We start from the raw sequence: 21,201 nt of genomic DNA, 5'->3' as shown, positions 1-21,201 counted from the left end.
GGGATGGTGAAGTGCTGCTGGGAAGCATGCAGGGATGAAGTGGAGATAGGATAGGGCAGCTAGGTGCAGTCAGGAGGTTAGATGGAGGGCAGGGGAGAGTTGGGGGGGGGGGGGGGGGTAGCAGTAAAGGAGAGAAGTAAAAAGACTGGATGCAATGGTGGAATAGATGGCTGTGTAGTGCCAGAATGGGAACAGGGAAGGGGCTGGATGGGTGAGGACAATGTTTAACGAAGATTGAGGCTGGGAGGATTACAGGAACGTAGGATATATTGCAGGGAAAGTTCTCACCCGCACAATTTGGAAAAGCTGGTGTTGGTGGGAATGGCACAGTCTGTGAAGCAGTCATTGAAATGAAGAATGTCGTGTTGGGTGGAGTGTTTAGCAACGGGCTGGTTCAGATGTTTCCTGGCCACATTTTGTCGGTGGCTATTCATGTGGACAGACAGCTTGTTGGTTGTCATGCCCACATAGAGTGCAGCACAGTGGTTGCAGCTTAGCTTATAAATCACATTACTGGTTTCAGAGGAAGCCCTACCTTTGATGAGGATAAGTGGTGTTTGTGCCAGACTGGAATAGGTGGCAGTGGGAGGATGTATGGGACAGGTCTTGCATCTAGGTCTATTATAGGGATATGAGCCATGAGGTAAAGGATTGGGGGCAGGGCTGTGTAGGTATGGACAAGAATATTTTTTAGGTGAGATGGACAATGGAATACCATTGTGGGAGGGGTGGGAAGGATGATGGGCAGGACATTTCTCATTTCAGGTCATGACAAGAGGTAGTCGAGAACCTGGCAGAGAATGTAATTAAGTTGCTCCAGTCCTGAGTCATACTGAATTATGAGGGAACTACTCCTCTGTGGCTGGACGGTGAGACTTTGGGAGGTGGTGGGAGACTGGAAAGATAAGTCACAGGAGATTCATTTTTGTACAAGGTTGGGAGGACCATTACAGTCTGTGAAGGCCTCAGAGAGACCCCCATTATATTTTAAGAGGAACCACTTGTGACTGCAGATGTGATGACCATGGGCGGCTAGGCCTTATAGAAGGGACTTCTTGGCATGTAATAGGTGGATGCTGTCGAAGTGGAGGTATTGCTGGTGGTTAGTAGGTTTGATTTGGACAGAGGTACTGATGTAACCATCTTTGAGGTGGAGGTCAACAACTAGGAAAGGGCTTGTTGGTCTGAATAGGACCAGGCAAAGCAAGTGAGAGAGAAGCTGTGAGGTTCTGGAGGAATGTGAATAGAGTGTCCTCACCCTAGATCCAGATCGCAAAGATGTCATCAGTGAATCTGAACCAGGTGAGAGGTTTAGGATTCTGGGTTTTTAGGAAGGATTCCTCTAGATGGCCCATGAGTAGGTTGGCAGAGGGTGATGCCATGCAGGTGCCCATTGCCAAATCCGGGATTTGTTTGTAGGTAGTTCTTTCAAAGGAGAAGTAATTGTGGGTGAGGATATAATTTGTCATGATGATTAGGAAGTAGATTGTTGGTTTGAAATCCATTGAGCACTAGGAAAGGTAGTGTTCATAGTGATAATAAGGCCATGGGAATTAGGAATGTTAGTGTAAAGGAAGATGACACCAACAGTAATGAGCAGGCACTATGTGGTAAAGGGACAGGAACTGGAAATTGGAAATTTGTGGTAAGGACTATGGGAACAACTGTCGAGGTCATTGGTCTCTAGGCTTACACACTACTTAATCTAACTTAAACTAACTTATGCTAAGGACAACACGCCCCCCCCATGCCCAAGGGAGCACTCGAATCTCCGACAGGGGAGCCGCACGAACTGTGACAAAATGCCTCAACCACACGGCTACCCCATGCAGCCAACAGGAACTGTGGACAGTCTGTGGAGGAAATGATTGATATTGTTTACATAGGAGAATAGATTCTGGGTAACAGGCTGAAGGTGATGATCTACAAGAGCAGAGATCCCCTCAGTGGGGCAGAGTAACTGTCCACAGTAGAGCATCCAGGGTGGTAGGGTTTATGGACCTTAGGAGTCATGTAGGAGGTAGGAGAGTGGGGAGTGGTAGAGCTGAGCAGAGAGATGAACTCTGTGGAGACATTCTGGGATGGGCCTAAGGATTTGAGGAGAGACTGGAGATCCTGCTAGATTTCTGGAATGGGGTCACTGTAGCAAGATTTGTAGGTGGGTGTATCTGACGGCTGGTGGAGTCCTTCTGCCAGGTAATCCTTGTGGTTCAAAACAACAGTGGTGGAGCCTTTGTCCACAGGAAAGATTATAAGGTCAAACAAGTTTTTAGATGGTGGACTGTAGTTCTTTCTGCAGATGTAAGGTTAGTTTGCATGTTGAGGGGTTTGGGGAATGATGGTGAGGTAAGATTTGAGGTTAAGAAATTTTGGAAAGTTAACAGGGGGTGGTTTGGGGGCAATGGGATGGATCACAGTTGGATGGAGGAGTGAACTAAGTCAGGCAGGGTTCAATGGTCTTTGGTTGAGTCTAATTGGTAGGTTTGATGGTGACAAAGTGTTTCCACTGTATGGATGGGAGGAAGGAGGGAAGGTCTTTAACAAGTCCTGCATGACTGAATTTGGGAGTGGGGCAAAAAGTGAATCCTTTGGAAAGGATTGATGTTTCTGTGGTGCTAAGGCTTCTGGAGGGAAGTTTCATGACTGTGTTTTGGGTCTTTTTAGGTTCTGTATTCTGTGTGGCTGTGGGAGAGAGTTTTGGAGGACTAGGTAAATGTAGTAGGGCTGCAAGACAGGGCTTGTCAGCTATGAGGGGATGTGGGGGAGGTTTTGAGGTTGTTGTAGAGGTGGTGGACAATTGTACTGAAAGGCAGGAGCAGGAAGCGAGCAGAGTGGAGAGTTTTTCAAGGTGGCATTGTGCATGTTGCTCTAGTTCCTGGAGAGCAAGAATTTCAGTGTGTGCTATGGTTTCCAGGAATTTGGGATTGCATAGCAGGAGAATTTTACGGGTGGAGAGAAGGTATTGCAAGGTGATTTGGGCTTGGTTTATAAGCTTTTGCAGGACTATGTTGGTGAGGACTAAGGATTGGCAGAATATGAACAGATAGAGGTCATTGTGGAACGAGCGGTGGCAGCTGGAGATGGCTAATTTGATGGTGAGGCCAATTGGGGGGATTCCATGAGCCAAGCAAAAACACAGGAACAGTGTGTGGGACTGAGTTCTAGCTAGGGATAAGGAAACTTTTTGATAATGATGCAGATGGAAGGAACAAGGACCCATGGTGGTGGAAAAATGCAAGAAATTACATAAATAATGTAGAATTATGTCCCAAAATTTCGCAAAAATACACCCAAATGAATGGGAAAAATAATGAGAAGGCAGGGCTACCTGTAACACCAGTCATGTGATCTATGAGCTAAGCTGCAATCACTGTGCTGCTTTCTATGTGAGCATGACAACCAAAAAGCTGACTGTCTGCATGAATGGCCACTGGCAAACTGTGGTCAAGAAATAACTGGACCATCCCATTGCTGAGCTCACTATCCAACGTGACATTCTTCATTTCAATGACTGCTTCACAGCCTGTGGGATATGGATCCTTCCCACCAACAACAGCTTTACCAAATTGCACGGTGGGAAATCTCCCTGCAATAAGTCCTACATTCCCATAGCCCTCCTGGCCTCAACCTTCCTTAGTCATTGTCCTCATCCATCCAGTCCCTTCCCAGTTCCCATTTTGGCATTACACAGCCCTCTATTCCACCAATGCACCCAGTATTTTTACTTCTCTCGTTTTCCACTACCCCCTCCCCCCCTCACCTCTCCCCAGTCCTCTGTCTAATCTCCTGATCACACCTAGCTGCCCTACCCTCTCTTCACCTCATCTGTCCCCCACCACTCCCCTACTATTCTTGTCTCTTCCCACTCCAGCCTCCTCCTGACTCCCACCCAGTTGCCTCTCTCATTGTGCACTGCTGCTGCTCACAGTGTCACTTCGGCTGCCAGAGACTGCAGACGCGTGTGTGTGTGTGTGTGTGTGTGTGTGTGTGTGTGTGAGAGAGAGATCTAATTTTGACAAAGGCTTGGTGGCCAAAAGCTTATTTTGTGACAGTCTTTTTGTTTTGCCTATCTGTGTCTCATCATCTCCACTATCCTTTTCATAATATTGTTACATTCCATCCTGGATTTTACATTGTTTGCATATGAAGCTATTGTGTTCTTGCTCTTGATCAAAAAGCTCATGTCATAACCAGACATTACAATCATTTAAAGTATCCTGTGTATTATGTATAAATTTAGTGACAAATATTGAGCCATGAAGAATGATGTAAGCTATAATTGTCTAATGTTAGCTTAGTATATTTCCCATCTCAGAGTTTGCTATTAACTAAGCCTACGTGTTTTTTATTAGACAGACACAATTCCAACCAAGCCTGGAGAGCAATTGGTCTCATAATGGTTGGTCCCCCAAAAGCTATTTCATTTTCAACGTAACTGAATGCCTTCATCATATCCCAGGAATCCATGAAGGCAAATTATCTGGCTTACCTTGAAAAGACATTACTTACACAAGCACATTTTGATGATTATTCCAAAAGATCACTTATCCTTGACACTTATGATCTGCTCACATTTTGTACATGACTCTACTTAAGGATAGTAATAAAATAAATATGTATTTAGTAATTTTATAATGAAAAATTTTATTACAATCATTTCTTTCCTTCACATATTCATTAACATTACTAAAAATTAACACATTATCAGAAAGTTAACATATTGTATTACTCTTATTAATACTAAAGACTATATATTATTGTCAGGTACATTCTAAATTAATAGCAATACATTGTAGTGACATAATACAACTGTTGTTCTAAATGTGTTACAATTTCTGTTATACACACTAAAATGCAGTTATTGTCACCACAACAGTGTCTATTGCAATCCTTTTTTTTTTTTTTACTTTGTTAGATGGTTTATTCTTCAGCTTCTCCTGTAAAAGAAAAATTATAAATGAAACACTACAACATTTACTTTATTAGTGTTGAATAAACAATAAAATGAGATGTAGTCTCGTGCTTTTGTAACATGTAATGACATCTGGTATTAATTACCTTGATGCAATTTCATTTCAAATTACAAATAAATAGATACAACACTATGGGTCACTAAAGATGTGGCCAATCATATAAATGAAAGAACAATAAAATGTTTTATCATCAATCAAGATACACATGCCATTATGAATGGTAATTTTTAAAAACTGAGTGAAGTAGATGTTTTCTGCAAATATTAATTTTCCCCATTTCGCAGTCATACATTAAAGCTACAAAAATTTCTGTAAAGAAACTTATTTTGCATTTTTACTTCTATTCAGTTCTCTTTTTTTGCTGTTTTTAACATTAATTCTTGTACAGGTGACTGCATATGTTCACTTTCACACAGTCATGAGCTTAGTATATATCTGGTAGCATTATACTCATAGACCTTAAATCTAAGCATGTGTATTGTGTTCCCTCATTTTTTTATAGAGTAATAACTAAATTTCTAAAGTTTTATCATTGCTTAAAACCAATTTATTAAAGAGAGCAATCTATTGTTAGTTTCTGTAGTTAACGATGTGAGTAGATTAGCAGTAGTTGTAACTGGTTCCTAAGATGCTCAGAAGTAGCCTTTAATGGCTTCTTCTGCATGATAACATTTAACTTGAAGCTGCAGATAGACACATTTGAAAGTAGAAAAATGCGTACGTTGGCAGTACTTTGAATTGAAGGCTAGTGAGGGCCAACCAATCTGGCATCTCATAATTGTAAAGTTTTCTCGAGCAAATTTTCCTTTTGATACAATTTTTAATCTCACTCATCACTCTTTACTCAGGCTTCTCTCCTGATGGTCACTATGGAGGATGGTGTGTCTATTACTAATATGTTCATTACTTGAGTTTGAAGAGATACCAGTAAAGGCAAAAGAATGTGTATCTAGTTTTCTGTATGTCATAGCACTTGAATCATGTTATCAGTTATGCATATCTTTATTTTAGCATTTAGTTGAACAGATAATTTAATTTTCTAGTATTGCTATAAATGTGAAGTGTCTGTTTGACTTGCACCAAACCCTTAAATACTATAATTTATTATGGCGAACAGTGGAAACTTCAGGTACGAATATCAACAGTGTAGGAAAAGACAGATTGCTAATTACCATAAAGAAGGCATGTTAAGTTTCAGACAGGCATCATAAAAAGACACTTACCCATAGCTTTTGGCCAGAGCTTTCAAGCCTTTATCAGTAAAAGACACACACACACACGCACACACACACACACACACACACACACACACACACACACACACACACACACACACACACACACCTAAAGAAAGCAAAAAACTTCGGAATGTTAGGATCTGAACCCAGATCATTCAGATGACTGTCACAGATGATGGCCACACAGTAATGGATTGTTTGTGGTGGTCTAACAGGTAGAGAACTAGATTCAGGCCCTGGAAGACCCAAGTTCAATCTCAGACAGCAGAAGAGATTTTTCCTCATTTCAGTCCCTCCAGAGTGGCTCCCATTGCATTCATCCTGCTGCCAAATGAGTACTGGGGATTTTTCCCAGGATAAAGGGTGGCCAGGGTGATGGGCCCACCACCCACTCCTTCTTAGTGCCACAGCAAAAAAAGGCTGCACTCTACCTGCAGTCAGGTCAGTAGCCCCATTACTGGCTTTTACCACAGAGTTAGGCATTCAGTAATGGAGATAGACTGAACTAACTACAATTCATTACTCTTCTCTGACTCATTTATATATAAAGAAGCAGACATCGAGCAACAAAGTGTCAACTTATACACATACCCTGTGTATCCTTGTAATTGGTGTCCCAATCTATAAGCACTGTAAGCTCTGACACATTTTTATATTCTGAGAATCAGCATTTCAAAACAGTTGACTCTAAAATACACACATTTTGCACATGAATTTAGCCTTCTTGTCACATCTGAGAACATCAGTGTACTTCTTGTCATAAGGTACAAGTGCCAAATTTCAAATTATGGAGCAACAAATAAAATAATTCCAGTTAAGTAGTGAAATGCACCACAGTGATACAGTAAAGTCTATTCTAGATGTTTCAATTGTGGTACGGGCTTCTGGATACATTATCCAAGCCAGACTTCACTTCTACTATGTGCCACATATACTGAAAAATCAAAACATTTTGACTATCTTCTTAATAGTATGTTTGTCCATTTTTGGGATATAACATAGTGGCAATTCCACATGGTGTGACATTAAATTAAAGGCTATTGTGTTGTGGGCTTGGATTTGGCACCCAGTAGTATCCCAGAAGTGTTCAATTGGGTTCAGATCATGCAAATTTGGTAGCTAAGGCATCATGTAAGTTTAGTGTCACACTTTCTAAACCCCTATATCATGATTCTGCCCTTTTCACATGTAGATGGAGATGGCATTACTAGGGGGAACACATAAAACACGAAGGGATGCAGGTTGCCCATAATAATGTTCGTGTAGTCCACAGCAGTCATGGTGTCTTTGATTACTACTACAGATCCCATGGAACCCCAGGTAAATGTCCACCGTAGCTTAATACTGCCTCCATCAGACTGCAACCATGGCATGGAACATGTTTTGAGCATCTGTTTGTTGACCTGCTTTTTATTAAATCCACAGTCCAATCTCCATGTTCTCATGCCCAATGCAGTCATAACTGATGATACTATTGGGTCAGCATGAAGACATGCAGGGATTATCTGCTATGGAGCCCCAAGTTCAACACTGTGCACTGAAAGATGAACTCCAAAACACTCATGCCTGCACCAGCACTGTACTTTGTCATCAGATCTGCTATAGATCATCACCTGTCCTGGTTTACAGAGTGCACACACCTCTGTTGTATTGTGATGAGGCACGGATGTCTAACACTTTGTTGCTTACTTTTGGTTCTTCAGTCTTCAGCCACTTTTCGTATATGCTCACAACACTAGCACACAAACAGCCAACCAGATTCAACATTTATGAGATGCTTGTTTCGAGCTGCCAGTCCAGACTAATCTGTTCTTTGTCAAAATCACTTATGTCAATTGATTTACTCGTATGCAAATTGTGTCATTTCTAGAATGATTCCATAGTTATCTTTGTCCCACTTACATACTTTCCTGACTGTGCTATGTGTCATAGTGCCATCAGGTGGCAGTCAGTCTCATTGCAGATAGTAATTGTAATATTTTCACTCAGAGGTGTATTTAGTTTGATTTACTTTCTCATTAGCTACAGCCAATGAAGCTTGGCTTAAAATTTAAGATGCTATAACTTTTCTGTGTGTATACTACACGAATCTCCAATACTATTTCTGAAAGTTAAAATGAATGCCTCACAAAAAGATTTATATCAGTTGCACATCTGTAAAACTTTGTGGTTTTAGATTCTAGGAAAGCAGAAAATGAAAAAAATAAGCCTCATGAAACTGAAAATAGAACTTTACTGTGAACTAAAAAATTAAACAATAATCTAAATAAAGGCAACTAGTTCCAAAGTATACACTTCTACATAATTATGAAATGAAATCTGTTGCTACATTGCTTAACCCTGCACACTGAAAAATGCTTGGGTCTTCCTTGGCAAGTAATCATCAAGGTGATTGAGATGTTGCTGCTGATGCATGTTGCATCCTTTGACAGCAGCCCTTCTTAGGTGATCCAGTGTCTGAGGAAGATTCCTGCAGAAATCAACTGCTAGCTTCAACTGGCTCCAAGCATGCTCAATTTGTTTTATGACAGAAGATACGATAGGTCATTCTATTTAGTTGATCGCTTGAGGACGATATTGATGAGGTGGGCACAGTGTAATCAAGCATTTTCAACTTGAAAGGTGAACTCACCACTAAAATTTTGACTGCATCTCTGAACAGAACTTTGGAGGATACTTTCCCAGGACAGTACAGTTCTAAAATTATGCTTGATACCAATGAGAGGCATCTGACATTTGTACATGATACCAGCTCAAAACATGACTGGACCACATCCATACCAAAGAGTGGAACAACATTCCTGAGACATATATCAGTACAAGGCTGACAGCACACTCTTTATGACAACCATCAGATGCCAGAAAAACCCTGCAATTGCTGGTGAAGAGATCCAAACACCAGAGCCAGTTTCCGTTACCCACTTTCTTCACACATCATGGTTCTGGGGAACTTGTATAGTGTCTTCTTCAATATCCCTAGCTCCATAAAGCAGATATTTCTTCCTTTTATTTGTTTTAAATGTTCATATACTTGTTCTGAGGAGTCATAGACTATATGTCTAATCTAGGAGTGCAAGAAGCAAATTAGCTAAAACATTCACAGAGAAAGAATGTTTAATAGCTTTTGATCTGTTAATAAAGGATGGTATGTGCCTCTAGATCTTGTGTTACATGTGTTTAAATTATTTTCTTCTGCAACAATAATATTTTTGACACATTACTTGCATGTTCTCATATGATGGCTGAATATATCAAACTAATTCAAAATATGGGTGATATACTACCTTTCTTGTGTGTGTTAGTTGTGTTGGAGAGTACAGCTACTGCCCATGCTAAACTATTCAGCCTATTTACTAGATAGTTTGTGTGTGTGTGTGTGTGTGTGTGTGTGTGTGTGTGTGTGTGTGTGTGTCTTTGTCCACAAACATGCCTAGGAATAATTTATTGTGATATGTGTCTGACAGTTCCAGGTTTTCATTAATAATTTGGAGGCAGTTTGTTAGTGTGTGTTTAATCTTAAACTGCATAATTTAGATTTTCTTGAAGTTCAGCTTTAAGCTATTTAGATGAAACAAGGTACCCAAATTATTTGGAGGATTTATAAATTTATGTCACTAAGTACAGATATTTTGAAGAAGTAAAAGAGGAACGCCAATGAGATATTATTTTACTTTGTTTTTAAATATCTTAGTATTTTCAGTTTCCTGCACAATGTCTCCTAGAAACCTATTATAGACTTTGCCAGCAAAATATAAAACCCCATTCTGAACTACAACAGGGATTCATACTCAATATGTAATTTATTTTTGCCACTAGTCCTGTGGTTGTGAATTGAATAGTTCATCCTAAATTCATTCTATTTGTAAATTATAAATATCATTAGAGGTATATGTGTTGACATATAAGTTTCAACTAATGAGATATCCAAAAAATGGCCTAAAACACAATTCCAGCATTATCATTTGTGCTAAAAAAAATGCAAATTGAGTGAAAAGATTTTTGCACCAGATGTTTCTTGAGTGTGTTCTTAAATTTTGGTGTTCCAAGAGCAAGAATATTTTGCCTGTAGTATGGCATTGAACACTTTCATGATTGAGTAATTTATTTGTTTCAGTGCAATTTAAATCTTGTTTGGATGATGTGCAAGTCCTATTTTGACTTCATATTGTGTGTGCTATTCATTTTGATGAGAGAGCAGATTTTATCAACAAAACATACAAGGTATAGGATATACTGTCATGTCATTGTCAGATCTGTAGTTTTCAGAAAAGATTAGTACAAGAGTGTTTTTGATGGACAAAACTCAAAATTTGGATTTCTCACTGCTGAGCAATTTACAGTTTGTCTTGACATGAGCTTGGAAGCCAAAAGTTGAAGCAATTTCTGTTTCTTAATTCATATTTTTTATAATAATCAGTTGAGTATACAAAGGAAGACTTGGTTAACAGATGTTCTTCCAGTGCAATTTTATTTTCTAACACCATGATTGATTTCAGCCACCAAGGCAATTTTCAAGTGGTTATGAGCCTACTGTCATGGCAGTACACAGACGGACTCAGAGTCAGTCAGTAAGCCTGCCTGTCTGTCTGTCTGTGTGCCACCATAATCTTAGGTTCATAAACAATTGAAAATAGCCTAGCAGGCTGAAACTGCTCCTGGTATTAAAAAACAAAATTGCAACTGCTGCTGTAATTTGTTTCTGAGATGATAAACTTGCTCTTGGTAATATAAAAGATTGGGAGGTCCTTTACTGATGTAAGAAACAGCAACGGTCTCTTCTGGAACTCCTATATCCACTGCACCTAGCTCTGATGTAGCTTGAATTCCATTATCAGTAACAATTAAAATAATTAATTTTGACCACATCATGTAACTGGACAGATAAAAAATCTACTCATCAAGTGATGGCAATAGAACACACATATAAAAAGATTTTACTTATGTAAGCTTCTGGAGCCAGTGGCTCCTTCTTCTGCAGAAGGGTTGAAGGGGAAGGAAGAGGGGTGAAGGGAAAGGAAGTGGAGAGGAGTAGGAATTGGGGTAGAGTTTGGGTAAGTCACCCAGGAGTCTGGGTCAGTGGAGACTTACCGGACGTAAGGCTGGTAAGTCTCCATTGGCCTGGTTTCTGGGTGACTTTTCTGAACTCTACCACTTTTCCTGATCACCTCCAGTTCATCTCCCTTCATCCTTCTTCCTTCCCCTTCAACCCTTCTATCAGAAAAAGGCGCCACTGGCTCTGAAATTTTTTATCTGTCCAGTTATCATCAGTATGTATTTCCTGCCTGTTAAATGAAACTTAGTCCATGCCCACACTATTCTGCTCAAACTATGGAATTATGCTCTCTTTAGAAGAATTTCATGGTTCATGCAGCAAAAGGCTTTGGACAGCTCACCCAGGATTCTGACTGGTACCATTTTGCTGTTTACAGATTTCAGAATACGATCACTAAAGGATAACATAATGTTATGTGTTAACAGCACTTGCTGAATACCTATACTGAGTAAGGTGGTGCAGTGGTTAGGCCACTGGACTCGGGTTTGGGGAAAAACAGTCAAATCTCCATCTGGACATCCACATTTAGGATTCCATTATCTATCTAAATCACTCCAGACGAATTCTGAGATTAGAAACGGCATGGCCAATTTCGTTCCCCATCCTTGAATCATACATGGAAGAACCCTGGAGATACTAAAAGGTATCAGATAGATTATATAATGGTAAGACAGAGATTTAGGAACCAGGTTTTAAATTGTAAGACATTTCCAGGGGCAGATGTGGACTCTGACCACAATCTATTGGTTATGACCTGTAGATTAAAACTGAAGAAACTGCAAAAAGGTGGGAATTTAAGGAGATGGGACCTGGATAAACTAAAAGAACCAGAGGTTGTACAGAGATTCAGGGAGAGCATAAGGGAGCAATTGACAGGAATGGGGGAAATAAATACAGTAGAAGAAGAATGGGTAGCTTTGAGGGATGAAGTAGTGAAGGCAGCAGAGGATCAAGTAGGTAAAAAGACGAGGGCTAGTAGAAATCCTTGGGTAACAGAAAAAATATTGAATTTAATTGATGAAAGGAGAAAATATAAAAATGCAGTAAGTGAAACAGGCAAAAAGGAATACAAACGTCTCAAAAATGAGATCGACAGGAAGTGCAAAATGGCTAAGCAGGGATGGCTAGAGGACAAATGTAAGGATGTAGAGGCCTATCTCACTAGGGGTAAGATAGATACCGCCTACAGGAAAATTAAAGAGACCTTTGGAGATAAGAGAACGACTTGTATGAATATCAAGAGCTCAGATGGAAACCCAGTTCTAAGCAAAGAAGGGAAAGCAGAAAGGTGGAAGGAGTATATAGAGGGTCTATACAAGGGCGATGTACTTGAGGACAATATTATGGAAATAGAAGAAGATGTAGATGAAGATGAAATGGAAGGTATGATACTGCGTGAAGAGTTTGACAGAGCACTGAAAGACCTGAGTCGAAACAAGGCCCCCGGAGTAGACAATATTCCATTGGAACTACTGACGGCCGTGGGAGAGCCAGTCCTGACAAAACTCTACCATCTGGTGAGCAAGATGTATGAAACAGGCGAAATACCCTCAGACTTCAAGAAGAATATAATAATTCCAATCCCAAAGAAAGCAGGTGTTGACAGATGTGAAAATTACCGAACTATCAGCTTAATAAGTCACAGCTGCAAAATACTAACACGAATTCTTTACAGACGAATGGAAAAACTAGTAGAAGCCAACCTCGGGGAAGATCAGTTTGGATTCCGTAGAAACACTGGAACACGTGAGGCAATACTGACCTTACGACTTATCTTAGAAGAAAGATTAAGGAAAGGCAAACCTACGTTTCTAGCATTTGTAGACTTAGAGAAAGCTTTTGACAATGTTGACTGGAATACTCTCTTTCAAATTCTAAAGGTGGCAGGGGTAAAATACAGGGAGCGAAAGGCTATTTACAATTTGTACAGAAACCAGATGGCAGTTATAAGAGTCGAGGGACATAAAAGGGAAGCAGTGGTTGGGAAGGGAGTAAGACAGGGTTGTAGCCTCTCCCCGATGTTGTTCAATCTGTATATTGAGCAAGCAGTAAAGGAAACAAAAGAAAAATTCGGAGTAGGTATTAAAATTCATGGAGAAGAAATAAAAACTTTGAGGTTCGCCGATGACATTGTAATTCTGTCAGAGACAGCAAAGGACTTGGAAGAGCAGTTGAATGGAACGGACAGTGTCTTGAAAGGAGGATATAAGATGAACATCAACAAAAGCAAAACAAGGGTAATGGAATGTAGTCTAATTAATTCGGGTGATGCTGAGGGAATTAGATTAGGAAATGAGGCACTTAAAGTAGTAAAGGAGTTTTGCTATTTGGGGAGCAAACTAACTGATGATGGTCGAAGTAGAGAGGATATAACATGTAGGCTGGCAATGGCAAGGAAAGCGTTTCTGAAGAAGAGAAATTTGTTAACATCCAGTATAGATTTAAGTGTCAGGAAGTCATTTCTGAAAGTATTCGTATGGAGTGTAGCCATGTATGGAAGTGAAACATGGACGATAAATAGTTTGGACAAGAAGAGAATAGAAGCTTTCGAAATGTGGTGCTACAGAAGAATGCCGAAGATTAGATGGGTAGATCACATAACTAATGAGGAAGTATTGAATAGGATTGGGGAGAAGAGAAGTTTGTGGCACAACTTGACCAGAAGAAGGGATCGGTTGGTAGGACATGTTCTGAGGCATCAAGGGATCACCAATTTAGTATTGGAGGGCAGCGTGGAGGGTAAAAATCGTAGAGGGAGACCAAGAGATGAATACACTAAGCAGATTCAGAAGGATGTAGGTTGCAGTAGGTACTGGGAGATGAAAAAGCTTGCACAGGATAGAGTAGCATGGAGAGCTGCATCAAACCAGTCTCAGGACTGAAGATCACAACAACAACAACATCCTTGAATCAATGCATGTTGGTGCTCTGTTTCTGCTGACCTTGATGTCAATTTGACATTAAATCCTAACCTTCTTTTTTGGAAACCAAACTGAAATTGAGGTGACATTCAAGCAATCAACAGTTCTTCTGAACATCAGTTCTTCTGGGAACTTGGCAGAATTTGTTAACTGAGAGACTGAGCATTAGTTTGATATGTCAGCTGTATCATCCTTTCTTAGAAGTTTTTTTACACAAGCTTATTTTAATCTCTCTGTTATATTACTTTCTTGTGGAGATTAATTAAAAAACAACTGAAGGTAAAAAATTGCTGTAACCAGTATACAAGGGTCACCCCAAAAGAAATGCACACTACTTTTGTAAAAGTACAGTTTTCATTGTGCATGTGTGAAAGTTTTACAGTGTGTAGATACATCCTTCCTGCTTATTTTCAAACTTAGTTCAACCTGTTCCCATGAGTGGCATCATCACAGCATGTCTTCAAGATGCCTGCTGCACTTGACGTTCGTCAGATGGAACGTGCTGTCATATAATTCCTGTGCTGTGAAAAGGAGACAGTGGGAAACATCCACAAGAGATTGAAAATGGTGTATGGAGATGCTGCTGTCGATCGCAGTACAGTTAGTTAGTGGGCAAGAAGGTTATGTGATGTAAGCAGGCACGGCAATATTGAGGATAGTCCTCACAGCGGCAGGCCATGTACTACACACACTCCAGAAGATGCACAGTGTGTTAACGAATTGGTCACTGCTGACAGACGCATCACAGTGAACGAATTATCATGCTATGTTGGGATAGGGGAAGAAATTGTTTGCAGAATACTGAAAGTGTTGGCGTTAAAAAAGGTTTGTGCCAGGTGGGTTCCCAGGATGTTGACAGTGGCTCACAAAGAAACAAGAAAAACGGTATGCAGCGAACTTTTGGAACAGTATGAGAATGGTGGAGATTAATTTCTTGAAAGAATTGTGACAGGTGATGAAACATGGCTCCATCATTTTTCACCAGAGACAAAGAGGCAATCAATGGAGTGGCATCATGCAAATTCCTCCAAGAAAAAAAAAATCAAAACCACACCTTCTGCTGGAAAAGTTATGGCTACAGTGTTTTTCGATTCTGAAGGACTCTTGCTTGTGGACATCATGCCAAGTGGAACCACCATAAATTCTGATGCATCTGTGACGACACTGAAGAAACTTCAAGCTCGACTGAGTCGTGTTCAACCACATTGGCAAAAGCAGGATGTTTTGCTATTGCACGACAATGCTTGGCCACATGTCAGTCAAAAAACCATGGAAGTGATCACAAAACTCGGATGGACAACACTGAAACATCTGCCTTACAGTCCTGACCTAGCTCCATGTGACTATCATCTCTTTGGGAAACTGAAAGAGCCTCTTCATGGAACAAGGTTTGAAGATGATGACTCCCTTGTGCATGCTGCCAAACTGTGGCTCCAACAGGTTGGTCCAGAATTTTACTGTGCGGGTATACAGGTGCTGGTTCCAAGATGGCATAAGGCAGTTGAGAGGGATGGAAATTATGTGGAGAAGTGAAAATATTGTTCCTAAATGATGTATCTACAAACTGTAAAGCTTTCAAACATGTAGAATAAAAGATGGATTTTTAAAAAAATAGTGTGCATTTCTTTTGGAGTAATCCTCATACATTATAATTTCTACTATGAGTTTTGGCAGATTATACATCCATCACTAGGTGGATTTATGTCAGTTGATAATGAGTGGACATACTAGATGTACAGCTTTTAGGTAACTTGTGGCACTGTCTTTCACTGGTTGCTGATGACCAATCCTTGTAGGATCCTAAATGTTCTGTTCTCTCTTTCTGTGTTTAATTTTATGTCTGTGACACGTCTATCAATAAAACACTCTGTTTTCTGTTATGAAGGTATGGCTCCTTCCATGTAAGAAGGATGTCTGTTTAGGAGAATTTTGTGATTCAAACACTCAAAGGTTTTGGCAAAATCACAGAACATACCAACAAGTTAATTTTTCTTGTTTAGCTCAGCCAGCACTTCATTTCTGAGATAATATATCACTTTCTCTGTGGATAATCCTTCTGAAAAACTCAGAGGCAGTTCACAACTTTTGCTCATTTAAATAAGTCAATATTCTATAAAAGACTCCTTCCTCAAGCACTTTTAAGAGCTCTGAAAGCAGTGAAGTAAGTCTATAATTGGAGGAAGTCTGCTTATATCACCTGTTTTACAGATGATTCTTTCTGTAGCATATTTAAGTCTCATTATAGGTAACCAGGGTTGCCACAAGTTCTGGAAATCAGGGAATATCAGGGAATTTAAAATGCTCCAGAGAAGGAAAGTATCAGGGATATTCAAAAAAAAAAAAAATAAAAAAAACACTGCAAAACTGTGTTTTTGTCTCAGTAGATGAAGAGGTTTGTTTACTGAGATATCATGCATCATTGCTGGCTGGGCACAGCTGAGTATGTACACCATTTCCCTACTCCCTCATTCCTACTGATTCTCCCCTCCTACCACTTCCCTCAGCTTGCAGTCAGTGCTGCCACCACTTCTTGCCACTAGCCTAGCAGCTGACAACAAGAGGTAGGGAGGCATGAGGAGCGGTTTGTTTGGATCTGATTCTCAGAGACTGTAGACGCAGTGGCAAGAGGCAGCATTCATGAGTGCATGACTTGTGTCTGGGTAATTGTGTGAAAGTGTGTGCGCTCTCTTTTTCTGACAAAGACTATGGCCAAAATTTTGGTTTTGAGGGTGTGAATCTCTTTTCTAGATGTCTGCATATGGCTCAGTGATCATCTTCATGGTAAGTTGCTATCGATCCTCATTATTATTGATTCTCAGACTATATGCACAAGTTATCTATTATGTGGATTGATCACTGTGGTCTCATTTCATCAACATGCTGTCCATGACTCGTGAATAGAGGCCACATGAATGGATTTCCTTAGCGGGCCAAAACGACAGGCCATTTTCGTGGCTCTAATGGATCAGGCCTGCCAATTTGAAGCCTGTCTTTCCCCACTAATGTTCAGGCCCTGTCCACCAGACCTAGTGTCACCAATCTTCCCACAGACCAGGTCTGTTTGTGTGTAGGGTAATGCAGCGGATTTTCCATGGACCCAGGACTGCGGTGCTTTTTGGCAGTCCAGAGGCCATGGACAATGGATTTCAGGAATTGCAACTGTCTCACCACAAGTACATTGAACAGTGCAGCGTTTTACAAACATTTTATTTATTCTGTATATTTTGGCACTTCAAAAGTAGATTATAAATTAGAAAGCATGAAAAATAAGGAAAAAAATTGTGTCAGTTGCTGGTAGCTTGTATGCTGTGTACTCATACATTTCTCAAAAGAAAAATCACACAATACCTGCAAAATAACAGACATTGGTCCAAACCCTTTATTATATTTGTAGCAACTAAAGCTTGCTGTCTCTTGAAAACCACTCACTCAAAAGTGGCACATTTCATGTAACAGCTACATTTCTCTCATTTCCTTGTTAAAATTTACTTTCTTTGGCAAAATAAAGTGGAATTTGCACAATGTCAACTCACTAACATCCCAATGCACTTGCAGTTGTGACAGACTCCTAAAACAGTGGATGTATTGTGTATGTTGTGTATGAATTTAGGCAGGTAAACTTCTGTTATTTGCTGAAAGTTAACTTCAAATACAATTTTTAAATTTCCTACACCTGCACCTAATAAAACCTGTGATAGCCCTTGTATACAAAGGATGAAGAAATGTGCTGTAATTATTTTTATATGTATATATTGTTACATTACTTTAGCACTTGTACATAGTTGTTCCATTCGCTTAGCCCTCCATTCTCAGATGGAAATTATTGCGACTGCTGGTAATTATCAGGACTGCAGCCATGCAAAATTATAACACTATCATTTAAGACTGAATATAATGCCTGAATCATTTGACTGCTCATTTTATGCATACAGTGTGCTTTCTCACAGCTTACAATTTGTTCGAATTTTACATGAAAGGGCTGAAAGTGTCCCTAATTTGCTGAAAATTACTGCAGTTTCACATATTGCAACACCTAATGAAAAGGCAAAACATCTGTTTAGTTTTCATTTAATCATAAGATTGTCAGAGATGTAGATATAAAAGCAGTTTTCACAAACTTCAAATTTGTTATTGATTTTAATCTGATGAACAGTTTTCTGTTCCTATTAAATTCTTGCACTTTGATTCAAACAATTTGCATCATGACTTTATGCCATCACATATATTTAAAAGGTTTGATTCCATGTAAAACATGTTTTATCTTTAAAATCTTTCATGGAAGCGATCAGATGGTCTTAATAAAAACACAAAATTCAAGTATTCAACATAATGTATGACATTTTGGAGTGATAAACTGTAATTAAATACTGGGTTCTGCTAATAGAGTTTCTTTTAAATGATGCTTTCCAAATATGTCACTGTCATAGCTTTTAGATGAAAAAAAATTTTAGCCGAGTAAAATTTTCTCTACACACTTTAATTCTTTGCCCTGATAAATTTGTGTTTTCAAGGAAACATCATAGACATACAGATGTGTGTCAATATCTGTTCCGCAATTGAAGAGCACTGATATTTTTGTAGCATTTTTACCTTTACAATATAATGTTCACCATCTGTGTATTTAACTTTCTTGCCCTTGAGACTATATACCCTGTAAAGGGGACAATTTACTGTTCATTCAGAATGAGAGGATTAATAATATGTTTAGAAATACAAAAGCCCTTACATTTTTTGTCAACTTACATCTTTATTTACGCTTAAGATCTAAAAATTTGTCAGGTAAAATGCATAATGCAAAAAATTGTCTGAAAATCAGGGAAATATCAGGGAATTTCACTTGGGGAAACTTCTGGCAACCCTGGTGACATTCATCATGAGATTGTGTTATAATGTATAGTTCTGAGAGCTGCATGATGGGTTGCTGTTCAAAGCAGCTACATACATTAGATGATGATCCAAAGAAATCAAAATTAGTTATATTGAAAAATATACAACTGAGACTGGAAAATAAATTACATAAATATTTTTTTATTACTAAGTCAGCCAGGAAATATCCCCCAGGTTATTGATTGGTTACAAAAATAGATGAAGGGTGATTCCGTTAAGTCAGCACAAGATTTTAATATTCTGTTAGAAACACCACTGTAGTTGGTAGATTGTTACAGTATAATGTCCCAATAAATTTTGTTATCCTCTCAAGGTTTTTATTTCTGAAACTAACATCTGTTGGTGATCCCTGCAGTATCTACACAAATAAATGTGATGCCTATGTATTTGGTTGTTTATTAATGCGTGCAATGTTTGCTGCCACTTTCAGGAAGTAATCACTGAACTTTGTGGCCAATGATTTGAAAGTGTCATAATTTCTGTCAGAGCTATTCTCTGTGACTTAGTTTCATTTGGGACATTTTTTTGTTTGTATATTATTTAATAATGCTCCAGGCAGTTTCTACCTTATTCTTTGAGGGAAGGCTTGCACAGGGCATGTGTTGCATTTGCTTAATTACTGGGTTACACAATACTTGTTGTAATCAAGCTTGATTACAGCTTGTTCTCTGAATTAGGTAGAGTTCTCTCTTACAATCATAAGATACTTCAGTTCCAGGAGTTAAACAATGGCAACTCCAGGTAGGAATACCAACAATGTAGGAAAAGACAGTTTGCTACTTACCATAAAGAAGACATGTCAAGTTGCAGACAGGCACAATTAAGACATTTACATAAAGCTTTTGGCCACAGCCTTTGTCAGTAAAAGAGAGACACACACACACACACACGCCACTCTCTCTCTCTCTCTCTCTCTCACACACACACACACACACACACACACACACACACACACACACACACAAAAGAAAGCACACCCCACACACACATGACCACCAACTCCAGCATATCGGGCTGGCCTGAGAAGCTGGAGTTGGCACTCATGTGTGCATGAGGGGTGCTTGCTTGTGTGTGTGTGTGTGTGTGTGTGTGTGTGTGTGTGTGTGTGTGCACAAATGATGTGTGTGTCTCTCTCTTTTACTGATGAAGGCTGGGGGCAAAAGCTTTATATGAGTGTCTTTTAATTGTGCCAGTCTGCAACTTGACGTGTCTTCTTTACTGCAATTAGCGATCTATCTTTTCCTACATTGTTAATTGCAGAAGTCAATCATCCTTTATCCTTCTTGTATATCAACTATATCCCTACATACTACTGCAGTAGACTAAAACAAAGTGACAATAAACAATATCAATAGCAGTCGATTGAGACCACGCATAATCTGACAGACAGTTCATGCAGTGGCTTCAAGCAGTGCTGATGTTCCTCTGTTGTACCAACTTTGTGAAAGTAAATTGTGCACTTACTCAGATATAGATCATGTTGTTAGTCATTCTACATGCCATCTATAGCAGAGCACTACATTGATGACCTACAATGACCATTTTTGCTTTCAGTTTGCGACATCTACGATTATTGCACACTACAATGCTGTCATCATCCCATGATTGTGCTACACATTTCACACATTCAGACAGCAGTTCTCAAGTTATGATATCTGTGGTCATGGATAGACCCCCCACCCCCAGGCATCTCAGATTATCCACAGTGGTAGTAAAATATTTCATGATGGTGCTCAAGCAGTGAACAATGGAGTGCATCATACAACCTACTCGGTGATATCACAATAGATGCTGCTAAACTTACAAACTGGGCTACTTCAAAGCCACATTAATCCAATGGTCAGATTTGCATTCGCTCACTTTGGCTGAGAGGTCACCTGCAATGCAAACAAGATCATCTGCTCCAGGCCTAAGGCAGACGGCAGTATTGTCTTCCACTCACCTACTATGCATCAAGTTGTGCCACTTATGCTGTCTAATTGCACACCTGTTCTTGCTCTATGAACATGACAGTCACAACCTACTGGACAGGGTACACATCTTCAGCTGCCACCTTTTTGGCTGGATCAGCGAAGCCTGTGGTTTGCCACTGTGTAAAGCATTTTTGCTGCAGGTTATGTCATCAGTGA

General features: G+C 39.6%; 1 protein-coding gene across 1 annotated transcript in view; it reads right to left on the bottom strand.

Moving 5' to 3' along the window:
* Positions 1–4,891: 4,891 nt before the first annotated feature.
* Positions 4,892–21,201, bottom strand: part of LOC124794242 (insulin-like growth factor-binding protein-related protein 1) — a 154,791-nt gene continuing 138,481 nt past the window's right edge. Inside the window, exon 5 of the mRNA XM_047258082.1 lies at positions 4,892–4,937. The gene's annotated coding sequence lies outside the window, so the exon portion shown is untranslated. The remainder of the gene's footprint in view (positions 4,938–21,201) is intronic.

The sequence above is a fragment of the Schistocerca piceifrons genome, chromosome 1 (assembly GCF_021461385.2).
Source record: "Schistocerca piceifrons isolate TAMUIC-IGC-003096 chromosome 1, iqSchPice1.1, whole genome shotgun sequence".
NCBI lineage: Eukaryota > Metazoa > Arthropoda > Insecta > Orthoptera > Acrididae > Schistocerca > Schistocerca piceifrons.
The sequence above is the reverse complement of the archived record's forward strand: the minus strand, read 5'-3'. Positions and strand labels throughout refer to the sequence as shown.